Source organism: Cyprinus carpio, chromosome B7, assembly GCF_018340385.1.
Source record: "Cyprinus carpio isolate SPL01 chromosome B7, ASM1834038v1, whole genome shotgun sequence".
Taxonomy (NCBI): domain Eukaryota; kingdom Metazoa; phylum Chordata; class Actinopteri; order Cypriniformes; family Cyprinidae; genus Cyprinus; species Cyprinus carpio.
In genome coordinates, this window is record NC_056603.1 from 2975099 (window position 1) to 2987613 (window position 12515).

General features: G+C 36.9%; 1 long non-coding RNA gene across 1 annotated transcript; it reads left to right on the top strand.

The window, feature by feature from the left end:
- The first annotated feature begins 2543 nt into the window (after window positions 1-2543).
- On the top strand, window positions 2544-3793 carry LOC122137854. Its single transcript, XR_006155094.1, has 4 exons — window positions 2544-2637; window positions 2785-2949; window positions 3216-3317; window positions 3634-3793. It is a non-coding gene; the product is annotated as an uncharacterized LOC122137854 (long non-coding RNA).
- The last annotated feature ends 8722 nt before the right edge of the window (window positions 3794-12515 follow it).

The following is a 12515-nucleotide window of genomic DNA, read 5'->3' on the forward strand; positions in this document are numbered from 1 at the left end:
TTTTCTGAGCTTGGTTTTAATAAAAGCTGTTTTTAAACTAATGTAAGTCCCTCCAGAAAAAATGTGGATTTTTTTAATTATTTTTTTTTTGATTGTCGCGGGCAAAAATCCTTGATTTTGCGGCACGTTTTCTTGAAAAAAAGCGATGGAATATGTGGGATATTTTTGCTATTTTATGCGGTGAAATTGCTGGAACTTGCAAAAACTGCGGTTTGATTAAAAAGAGAGAAAAAAAGGTGATTTCCACACCACCCTGTTCTCACTAGGCTACTATCTTAAATTAAGTTAAATTAAAGGGTTAGTTCAGCCAAAAATGAAAATTATGTCATTAATGACTCACCCTCATGTCGCTCCAAACCCGTGAGACCTCCGTTCATCTTCGGAACACAGTATAAGATATTTTAGATTTAGTCCGAGAGCTTTCTGTCCCTCCATTGAGAATGTATGTACGGTATACTGTCCACGTCCAGAAAGGTAATAAAAACATCTTCAAAGTAGTCCATGTGACATCAGAGGGTTTCGTTAGAATTTTTTGAAGCATCGAAAATACATTTTGGTCCAAAAATAACAAAAATTACAACTTTATTCAGCATTGTCTTCTCTCCCGGGTCTGTTATTGAGCGCGTTCACAACACTGCAGTTTAGTGATATCCGGTTCGCGAACGAAATCACTCGATGCAACCGGATCTTCTTGAACCAGTTCACCAAATCGAACTGAATCGTTTGAAACGGTTCGCGTCTCCAGTAAGTATTAATCCATAAATGACTTAAGCTGTTAACTTTTTTTTACATGGCTGACACTCCCTCTGAGTTCAAATAAACCAATATCCCGGAGTAATTCATTTACTCAAACAGTACACTGACTGAACTGCTGTGAAGAGAGAACTGAAGATGAACACGAGCCGAGCCAGATAACAAACGAAAGATTGAATCGTTATCATGAAATCATGCTTGCCCCTCATATTTTGCTTGCTGAAATCTGCAATTTATGCGGCGCGAAAGTGCAGTGTATTTGAAAAAAAAAATTTAGTTTTGAAACTTACAGAATGATTTCATATTGTATATTGATTTCTTAGTTCATGACCCTTTTAAAATGACTGAATTACTTAAGTGTGCATCTGGATTCATGCCAACCAATCCCTATATGACAGCTAGGAGCTTCTACACCACGGTTCCTCAATAGGCGGCCCACGGCGAGAGAGAAAAATGTTTGGCCCGTGCTACTTTCAAAATAATGTGGCATGAAAATTAAAACACATCAGAAAGGGACATTAACTTACATTGTGTCTACATCGAATGTGAGAGTCGAAGCGCAATGCAACAAAATACAAAATAACTTATTATAATCAGGTGTCGCTGTCTACACTGATGTGGCGCAACAAATCCCTGACAGAAAACTGCTGACTCATTCTATTTATGACGTGCTGACACAAAGTTCAAATGATTTCCAATGCTTTGTCACGTCCAGTGTAGATACGATGTGACAGAAAAAACATTGCGAGTGTTAATTAAAGAAAAGTGTACGTGGAAAATAGAGGACTGAACAGTTTTGAGTGAATGAGTAATACCATCTTTGTTATGGATCCTAGTTCGCAGTGAGTTCACAGTTTTAACGCAAGTTGCTTTAGCATAATTTATTTTCAAGATCTGAGGTTAAAATATCTATTGTTGCTTTCACTATGGCTTAGATACGCATCATGCTAAATATTATTTAAACTCACATTAGACAGTTTTAACACTGAATAAAGCATATTTATTTATGTTGTTCTCATGGGGGGGGGTGTCGCAAAAAAAAGGGAAGGAAAAAAAAAAAGGGGGAAGGGGGGAAAAGAAAAATAAAAAACATTTCTTAAATTTCTAGAATTCTGTGACTTATTGTCACGTGTTGCTGTCGCGGGTGTTAGGACAAAAACTACATGAAAAGATTATTTTTGATCTTGTCGCATCTTGTCTGGTTGGGGACACACAGTGTTACAGTTTGATCCCCCTCAAAAAATCTAAGTATAAAAATATTAATGCTGACAGATCTAATAATTGAATTTGAATAAAATAGACTACTGGGGGGGAAATCTGAATATTTATCTTATGACCATCTTTTGATTATTTTAACAAAAGCAACAATAATATAGTAATTGTAATAATAATTATTATTATTATACACACACACACACACACACACATACATATATATATATATATATATATATATATATATATATAATATATATATACATGTATGTGAAAGTGAAAAGTGAAAGTATATATATAGGTAAGTGGCCCTTGTCTTGGTATTGTTGGCAGAATTCGGCCCTCTGTGAAAACTAATTGAGGAACCCTGTTCTACACCAACAAGCAAAAGTAATCATCTACATGAAACAATCCAAATGTCTGATTTTACGTGCTGGTTGCTTTTGTATGTGTCTATATCAAATACATTTGAAATACCCAAGTTGTTTATTTTATCTTTATACTTCTGCATTTATTTACAGTACAGCACTTATTACATAAGAAATGGACAATCAGTTCTGCCTTTTGTCTTCAATGACATCATGGGGCTTAGAATCCGGAGAACACGTGGGTGCACATCAAGAAGACATCACCAAAGCCGTTGAGGGTCTCCTTAAGGAAGGACACAATGTGAGGAGGAAACTTTTGCCTGTTAATTTACTCAGATTTAAAGTGGCTTTGTGAAATTATTCATTATTATACAATGCATTGACAGCGCAGAGCTATAACATAATGCCTTTCCTCTTGCCTCTTTATCTCTTTTATTTTTACATTCAGTTCAATCCAACGCTTCTGCTAAAAAAGACAACTGCAAAAGTGAAACAAGCCCTGAGGATCTGACAAACTGCCTGGTCTACGTCATAGCAGCTGACAAAGTATCAATGATGCATAATGATGTCTTCAGAAAGATGAGATTTATTAGAGAGAAGGCCAGCAGTCTGGGTGAGTATCAGCAATACATTTTAATAATCTGTTAAAATATCCACATGATAAAATGCGAGTCACTAAAAGAATACTCACTAATGTGTTTTTTGTAGGATTCTAAAAACAATAATACATTTTTAAAAATCAAATATTTAAATAGTCAACTTTATTTGGCTCAATCAAGTTTTTGAAGCTTTCTTCATGACACACAAATCTAGAAAAATTATGTAGAATGCAAAATCACACAATTAATCCATATTTAAATGTATGTTTCCATTCAACAGGAATTCCTCAGGCAGTCATCATGACGAGGGTGGATGAAGTGTGCCCACTAGTCAGTAAAAAACCTAAGAAATATCTACCATAGCAAGAAGATAAAAGAGAAGGTAATTACAGGTCCTCTCTGTTCTCAGATAGAGAATGTGGGGTCAGATCTCTGGCTTCACCCCTGAAGATTTGTCTAACAGTATAGGGCTTTACAACATAATAATAATACATGCATTATTTAAATTATTTTTCTGCAAATCATTAGTATAGCTAGTTCCAAAAAACGATGATTGAGTTTTAATAACTGAAGCTGCTCTTTGCACTGACACACAAGTAGATTTATAACATGTCACAAACATAAATATGTTTAAGAGCATATTCTTTTATATATATCACAACCCCAGAAATACTCAGCCTGTGTTCTTCATTCTCCAGATGCAGGAGTGCTCTAATTCAGTTGGTGTCCCTGTGAGCCACATCTTCCCTGTGAAGAACTACCACGAGGAGATTGATACAAAAAATGACATGGATGTGCTGATCCTGAGGGCTCTCAAACACATTGTGCTTACTGCAGATGATCTGGTGTACAGAAGAAAAAGTGATTCTGAGAAAAGTTAATCTGTAACACAACAGAGAAAGCATTGGCATTTGTGGGAACTTGTATTAATTAATTCTACTTCTTCTCATACTGTGTAATGTATAACTGTAGCTTTATAAGCAAGGCTGAACTGCCTCCTATGTTTCTGGTAAGAACTGATAAACCAGTACATGGTGCACCAGGAACTGGGACGCATGTCAACGCTTGAGCAGACAGGGAGGGTGATATATGTACTTGGGATCCAGGATGTTCTCAGCCACTTCTTCTCTTCTCATCTGACACTTGACTAGTAAGCATAATTAATAAAAGTCTCTTCTTCTCCACCCCAAACTCTTGTCTCTTCATTCATGATCCAACACAATCTTCACTTGATCAGACTCGTATCATTCAAATCTTGCATATTGATTTCAATCTGGACTAGAAATATAGTATTTTCTGTAAAGATAATTTGCTGTTGCCTTATTTCCACTATTTTTCAACATGGGAGCAAGTTATTTTTTTTGTGAATTAGCAAGACTTCTGAGTGATTAGCTGCTATCAGGAGCGGACTGGCCATCTGGATGTTTTGGAGAAGTCCAGAATGGTCGTCCATCTCAACGGCCGTTGGCCTGCTGGTTCATCGTCAAAGAAAAAGTGTCAGATAAAGTGACATTGACAGCCGACAAAAGGGGGTGCTAATGCAATCTATTTTTGCTTATAAGAAACCAAAACTGCTGTATACGGCCCACAATAGCCGCGTTTCCACTGTCGGGCCAAAAGCGGGTGTGCTAGTGCGTGCCAGGGCCAGTCGCGTTTCCACTGTCAATTCCGGGGCTTGATCGTGCCTCGTCGTGGCTTCCTCGGGGCCTACGACCAGGGTTTTTTGGCCCGACGAAAACATTTATCTTAACTCTATTATATCCGGTGGTGAACTCTATTATATCCGGTGGTGGGGAGTATGTAACTGTAATCAATTACAGTTACTAAAGAAAAAACGAGTAATTAAATTACAGTACTTATGAAAATTTTAACGATTACAAAAGGGATTACATTTGAATATTCACACACATCCACATACAGATTTAATTGATTTCTTTCCCAAATTGCAATGACATACGGCCCTATAATTTCTGCGATGCGGAAAACACAGTCTGGTTCATAGAATCCTAGTCTAACGCGGACGGAATATTCCACATTTTGGACAAATAAATCAAAGGTAGGTCAGTAAACTTGATTCAAAACGCAGTATGGAATAGTGTCTGTGAATATTAAGCCGCAAAAAAGACAATATATGAAGCCTGCGCGTTCTGCGTGTCTGTGGAAAATCAGGCGCGGACTGGCCATCTGGAGAACTGGGACAATTCCCGGTGGCCTGACAGACGATTTGGCCCGCTATTTTAATACTATTGTTGTATAATTGCATGCCGAATGTACTAAAGCGATTATTTCCGAATCCGCCATTCGATAATTAAATCTCTAATAAATCATGAATGGGTTAATCGTGACTGCAATGCCTCGGCTCGCGCGCTCTCCGCTATTTAGCGAGATGTTTTGGATTAGAGTAATCAATGCGAGAGAGAGAATGAGTGGACTGTGGAAGCGCACAGGTGGAGCAGAGAAGCAAAACTACTGTTCAGGGTTTCAAGTGCAGGTCAGTTTCATCTGTAAATATGCTATTGTAGTTTTGTCTTTGTTTACTTAGTTAAGCAGCAGCAGCCCATTGCTCATCAGTCAACACTCAAAATACTGTATAAAGGACATCATTATTATCTATTGTAATGTTACAGTAGTAATTTAGCGGAAAAAATAATCATATTTTATAATAGGTTTAAGGGAAGCTAGGGCAGACAAGAACACAACCCTTACGAAAATGAACATGATTTTACTATAACTCCAAAGACAATTGTTACTATTGTTAAACCATGGTAACCACAAATTAAAAATTTATTTACAAATTTATTTATTTAAAAATGAATACAAATGGTAAAAAAAACTTGGTTACTGTACTTTTATAATAAAAGCATGGTTAATAAAGGAAAACATGACTCATGTTCAGTATTAGGATTTTTCTGTAAAGATATTTTAGTGATCCATTCAATTTTTTTGTGGTGTTGTTGAGGTATTGTTTTTTTTGTTATTGTGTTTTGTATTAATGTGATGGGTGGGTTTGATGTTAGGTATAAATAGAGTGAAAAGAAAAATGGAAGTGAAGGTGCAGTTCAGGAGAGAACTTTTAATTAATTTGAATGTCCCCAACCTAAGGATTTAAACCTTTTTTATGTCAGGTTCATTCAAAAAATAGGGCTGTTCATGTTTCAGAATTTGTTTGTATGAGTTTGAGATTTCCCGGTCTGAAATTATTTCCCTGTCCGCCCTTCGTGGAAATTGCACAGACATGCGGTTTCATTTACTACACATAGGTCTACTGAAGCTAACGGTGTTTTCAGCCTCTGCCGCCTCAATATATGAGTACATGAACACAAACATAATCTCTAGAACTGCGCGGTTTCTTTACTTAATTTGAGAAAACTATTGGCATATATACAAAGAGACAGCAATGTTTCAAAAAAAAAACACCAATGTTTCAGGAGTCTAGTACACAGAATAGGACACATGCTTATTAGATAACCGTATTTGAGCTGATGTATATGCTTTTATTTATTTTTTCCCAAATCATTGTTAGATGCAGTGTTTCCTGTAGTTATGCAAAGATTTGGTTTCAAAAACAGTATCAGTAAACAATTTCTTATGATTTTAAATCTGCAGTGAACTTCAGATCAATCTCAAAGTAAAAGGTGGTACTAAAGTCTGATTTTGTGGTGGATGTGTTCAAATTTAATTATCTTAATTCAAGTGATGAAGGATTGTAAAAGTCTGACAGTGTTGAACACTACTGTAAGGTTAAACCTGCATGGTGCAAATGTTTGAAAATGATTAACAGTTGAAAATAAACATTCATTAGAAATTTAGAAAAGTAATCAAAAAGTAATCAAAAGTAATCAGTTACGTTACTTTAATAAAGTGATTGGAAAAGTTACACTACTGTTACATTTTAAGTAGGGTAACTTGTAATCTGTAACCTATTACATTTCCAAAGTAACCTTCCCAACACTGTAGAAAACCTTGGACCAAAGCGGGCCAGCTGGGAGTGGTTATGAACAAAGGCGGAGTTTCTTTATAAGCGATGCAAAAGAATATGCACGCTAGGTATTAACGTTACCATAGTAAACATGATAAATGTGACCGCTTGAAGAAATCAGACATCAGCTTCTTAGTCTCTATCACAATCATGTATTTATTTAGTTAACTGTTACATATTTTATCTGTCATAAGTCTCGTCTCGAGAGTTTAGCTCCACATAGCCTATGTCATTAAAATTTAATAATGGTTTTTGTTCAGGAGCTTTTATAAAAATATAGAAATTATCATTCTTTCTAAATGTGATGTATGTGACTACAAATAAACAGAAACAGTCTTGACTGAATAAGGAGGCTATTTTCATAACGCTTCAGCGTTAAAAATAAATAAAATAGAAATACATTTATTTCTGTGACAAATTTTCAACCCTGATAAATTAATTCATTATGCTCAATGTATCATTTGTAATAAAAACATTGATGATTTTGAATTTAAATATTTAACAAAGCATACAAACAACAGACCACTGTTATCATGTTCGTTTTGTGATCATGCATGTTCCAGTGATTTATTTCTTATTAGTTTGAAATGTAAGTCATGTAAAGATTGCTTTCAGTTTATAATGTTAATACTATCTCCAACCAGGAGAGGTCACTACTTTCTAGCCGCTCCCGTTTTAATTTCAGCGAGGTAGGACATGCACTCTAATGTAAACGCTCTCGGTTACTAACGTAACCTCGGTTCTCTCTAGATGAGGGAACGAGTGTTGCGTAAGCTAGCTTACGCTACGGGAAAATCCCTTTTCTCGAGAATACTGAAGCGAAAAAATTATCCTTAATTTTTGCATTAATTTAAAACACATTGTTGCACAAGCAGACCTAGGCGAGACGGCTCGCGCACCTATTGGTCGCTCTGCAGCAACTGCTGTAACCTATCGAGGGACTGCTCGTGACATAAGCACCAATGAGGGCGCGGGCACCCGTGCACGTCACTTCCGCCAAAATGGGCGTGTCTTATGTCTATATAAGCTGAGTCCAGATAGGTTACTCTTCGGTTTTTTATTGATGACGTGAAAAAACAGAACGTAAGCTAGCTTACGCTAAGGGAACCCAATGTTAAACACCGTGCGTGCTTAGTAATGTCCACACACATATTCCCAAGGGCATGTGTCCGGGGAATGTCCGAATTGCCGACTGAAACGGAAGCTAAATAAATGCTTTAGTGGATAAAGCTGTGTCTGTTTACTTATGTCACTTAACATAAGGTTACTAAACTCTTCTGACTAATGTTTTAATTTGATAATTTAGTGGTTTTTGTCAAACTACATCTTTTTTCTATCAGGCAAAATCTAGTTTTCTAGGGTAACACTTTACAATAAGGTTTCATTTGTTGACACTGATGTATTAACTAACATTAACTATGAGCAATACATTTGATACAGTGTTTATGAAACTTTGTTAGTTAATAAAAATACAGCTGTCTGTTGTTGTTCTTGTTAGTTCACTAATGTTAACAAATACAGCTTTAACTTAAGAACAGCAAGTGCGACTAACCGTGTTAAGAGACCTTTACTTCTTAAAAAATAATTGTAATCAGTTTTTGATTATTGATAAACTAAGACCTAAACATGCGGTGGTGATGACGTCAGTAAGCCGTTTTGAAGGTACTTTCGAAAGTAATTTAAAATAATATTCTTTACATCATTAACGCTGGTTTTACCTTGGATGAATTTCATTTGGTTTTATAGGATTATGTGTTTAATTTATTGCTTTCTATTAATCTATAGGCCAATAGCGATTAAGAGTATGGCTCGCCTTTAGGCGGAACAGCCCCCTACCTTTCTTTCCACCAATGAGAAACCTTTCGGCACGCCCACCTTTTGGCACGCCCATTGCTCCAGACTGCAGCTACCCCTACTTAGTGTGGAGTGATACCCTCCTGTCCTTCCCTCAGAAGAGCCTGTATTCAGCTGCTGGGGTAAGAAACACACTCTTCCTCTTCTCTATCGGCTGTCCAGCACCTAACTCTGCCTCCTCAGCACTGTCTGAAAGAGTCTTCTCCACAGTCCGTTATCAGAGTATTCACAGATTCTCCTGAGAAAGTCAATATGCTCATTTTTCTTAAAAACTGTTTATGTTTTTTCGGGGGGTGGACAAATAATACAGGAGAGATGCTAGAAATCTCCATATTGTTCATTTTACGTATCTTTACTCTTTATGAATCAATTTCTTTTATCTTCTGAGAAGCTCGAGAACTATTGTTCTTTGGTAATTTCAATATTGTTTAGGTTTATCTTCTATTAGTGAAGATTCGTTCCCTCGATGTACTAGTAAAAGTACTACGTAAAAGTAATCGATTACTTTCGTACGATTACTTTTACATTTCATTGATTTGCTAAATCGTCTGCACAGTTGACTAATTTGTTCTCTCGATTTATAAATAGTGTACACAATTAAGCAAGTCGAGGGAATGAAATAGTAAATTGTGCGCACGATTTAGCCTACTTTTTTTTCTGCATGCCGTGTAATTAAAGCACATCACCACCAGACATTTATACCAGATGCCTCATATACGACGCTCAGGAAACAATTTAACTTTTTTTCTGCAAAAAGGGAAGTGATCTGCTGAATTGTTTTATATCTTTTTATCATGTCTTTATTTTTTGCACCAAATAATGTAGAGTTGTATCAATAAGAGTACTGATAATTATTTATAATTTTCACTGATAACGTCATTAACTATTTTCCTCCTTAATAAGACAAACATTTTCTATTGTTTATATTGTGTAATCTATGAATTGATGTGTTCAGTTTTCTCTGCTCATAACTGGTTGAAGAACAGGTGCAATGTTCAACAATGTTTTGGCTTAGTATTTGTAGAAAGTAGTGCTGATTAAATGTTGATTTGTGAATGAATGCAGTGTGTGTTTTTGTCTATTTTCTATTAGAATTTAATGTTTTTGTATTGGTTTGCATTGCATGTATGTAATGAATGTATTTACTATGAATCCCCTATAATTAGATTACGATTAGATTTCATAAGGTTTATTTTTTTGCACCAGAGATGGATTGAGTTTATTAGTTGATGTATTTCAAGGTAATGGTGAGGTGAAAATATTAAAAATAAAGGTGGACGTGGTATTTTGGTCGTTAGGACATGCTTGGTACGTTGCTGCGACCAATATGATCCGGTACTGTCACGTCCTCACAATGTGCCAGTTTGGTCGTTAGGACGTACTCATCACGTTCCAGCGACGTTCCACTTTAACGTCGCCACGACGGATATGGGAATCACAAAGTTACGTCGCTGCGACGGATATGGTCTGGTCCAGTTACGTCGTCACGACATAACTGTGTTAGCTGGGTTTTGACTCTTCCCTTTTCTTAAAAAATTGTTTAAAGGCTTAAATATGAAGTGCAGGTCTTAAAAGGTCTGTGAAGCTCTTAAATTTTATTTTTTAAATCCGGTTATTTTATGGTACCATTTGGAATAACTATTTATGTATTTTTAATAAGCACCTTTTAACTGTTTTCTTATGTTGTTTTGAGAATGTTCTGTAATAAAAAATAGGAACTCTGTACATTTGTTTGTTGCAAAATTACAATGAAATGAAGATGTTTATTTGTTGGTGATATTACTGTCAACTGACAACAAGGTTTTCCTTCTGAATTAACCAAACTGCACAAGTTTTATAGTTAATAAAATCTTTCAAAACAAATTACATTAATTATACTTTAATTTCCTTCAACAAAAAGGAAGTAAGACGTGGTAAACGGTGTGTGAACTTGGATTAGTAATCTGGCCCCTTTGTTATAAATGAGAAAAAAATTGATTTTCTAATGATCCTGAAGACACTGATTAGCATGCTCAGGTGTGTTTGATTAGGGTTAGAGCTAAACTCTGTAAGACTGGATCTCGTGGGCCAGATTTGAGGATCCCTGGCCTACAAGCACTATATTAAAATCCCAGGACACCCCTAGTCTGAACTGTCATGAATCTGGTCTAGGAACTTCCGTTCACTCACCACCAGAGGTCACTCGCTCACTACATGGACTCTCACATTACAGACTGTTACACATACCCTGGACTTCATTTCCCATCATCCATTACACTGATTGCACACAGCTGTCATCAATCTCCTGCTCACCTGATAACAATCACACCATGCACCTGAGACCAATTACACACACACACACACTAAAAATACCCTGGACTTCATTTTCATAAGCACTGGACTTCCTTTCACACACTGCTGAGTATTGTTTAGTGCTCTCCTAGAGATACTCCTAGAGCTACTTTATGGAGTCACTTCTTGTTTAGCCCATGTTGTCTTGCCTTCCTGTTTTGTTCTTGGATTGTTTACCTGGTTTTTGATTCTTGCTTTCGTATTTTTGTATTTTCCCTTTGGATTACCCAGTCTGGATATTGTTCGCTCATTCACGCTTGCCCTTGGATTATTCTTGTGTCTTACCCTCCATATACCTGTTTACCAGCTATCGAGATTGAAAATAGAGTAAATGAAATCCCCTATAAGGTGAGATGTCTGATTAACATGACACACACACAGAGAGAGAGATGTGAATACTCAAATTGAAGAATTCTGTTGTTTCAGGTTTCTAGATTCTAGGTTTATGTTTATTATTGTCATATTACACATTTTGCATTTTTTTCTATAGATTTTAAGTATTTTAGTTCACTGAGACAAGATGGCGGCGCGAACACATCGCGAGGCTCAGCGTCTTGCCAGATTTCGGATAATAGTAATTTACCTGGTTATTTCATTCGTGTTCGTGCGATTCAATTATGCGAACTACAGCTATAGTAAACAGTCACTTTTGGACATCAACAAACGGTGTTCCAACGTAGTTTTAGACCATCCTTTCGACTTCAGCGAACTCCCGCCGGAGCTACTGAGATCACCCGGACAAGCGGATCACTCGCACCGACCGGAAGTGCTCGGCGTCGGCGTCGAGACCGTAAACAAAGACGGGGAATGCGTGGAAGGCTGCGTGCTAAGCTAAGGCTAAATCCACATCGACCAGCTCTGCCCAGCATCTTCCTTGCCAATGTACGGTCTATGATGAACAAGATGGACGAACTAAAGATCTGGACCCTCACACAGAAATGGCTTATGGACTGTAATGTTATGTTTTTCACTGAAACATGGCTCTGCAACGATGTCCCAAACAGCGTGGTGCATATGGATGGACGCTCTTTCTTCAGGGCTGACAGAGTAGCAGCAACCTCTGGTAAAAACAAGGGTGGTGGAGTATGCATTTATGTAAACAAATCATGGTGCACAGACTCTGTCATTGTTGATACCTACTGCTCTGCTGACCTGGAGTTCCTGATTATCAAGTGCAGGCCATTCTATCTACCACGTGAGTTTACTTGCATTATTGCTGCTGCAGTTTATGTACCTCCGGATGCTAATGCTAACGTGGCTATGAAAGAACTTTGTGCTGCTATTAGCAAGTTACAAACCCTGCACCCGGATGGAGCCTTTATTGTTGCTGGGGACTTTAATCACTGCACTTTAAGATCTGTTCTCCCTAAATTTCACCAAAATGTCTCCTGCACTACAAGAGGACATAAAACATTG